The following is a 582-nucleotide window of genomic DNA, read 5'->3' as shown; positions in this document are numbered from 1 at the left end:
TTCTTAATGTAAAATTGTCATAATGCTTCTTATTTCAACTGATTTCTTTTATATGTGGATGACAACGTAAAACATGCAAAGACCAACCATTCTCCAAATAGAAAAGGGCTGAATATGCCGGGCACTGCGGCTCACACCTGTAATCCCAGCACTTTGGGAGGCTGAGGTGGGTGGATCACCTGAGGTCAGGAGTTCAAGAGCAGCCTGGCCAACATGGTGAAACCCCGTCTCTACTAAAAATACAAAAAACTAGCCGGCCGTGGTGGTGCACGCCTGTAATCCCAGCTACTAGGGAGGCTGAGATAGGAGAACCAATTGAACTGGGGAGGTGGAGGTTGCAGTGAGCCGAGATTGTGCCATTGTACTCCAGCCTGGGTGACAAGAGCAAAATTCTGTCTCAAAAAAAAAAAAAAACAAAAGATGAATAATATTAATAGTAGATATAACAATAAATACATTTTAGGAAATGTATGCTTCATGTTATAGTATGAAATAAAAATGTTTTATTAACCCAAAACCTTTCCATTAATTAACTTGAATTTCAATTGACGCAGTTCAGTTTTTTTTTTTTTTTTTTTTTTT

This window comes from Rhinopithecus bieti, unplaced genomic scaffold (genome assembly GCF_001698545.2).
Source record: "Rhinopithecus bieti isolate Rb0 unplaced genomic scaffold, ASM169854v2 scaffold_2349, whole genome shotgun sequence".
NCBI lineage: Eukaryota > Metazoa > Chordata > Mammalia > Primates > Cercopithecidae > Rhinopithecus > Rhinopithecus bieti.
The sequence above is the reverse complement of the archived record's forward strand: the minus strand, read 5'-3'. Positions refer to the sequence as shown.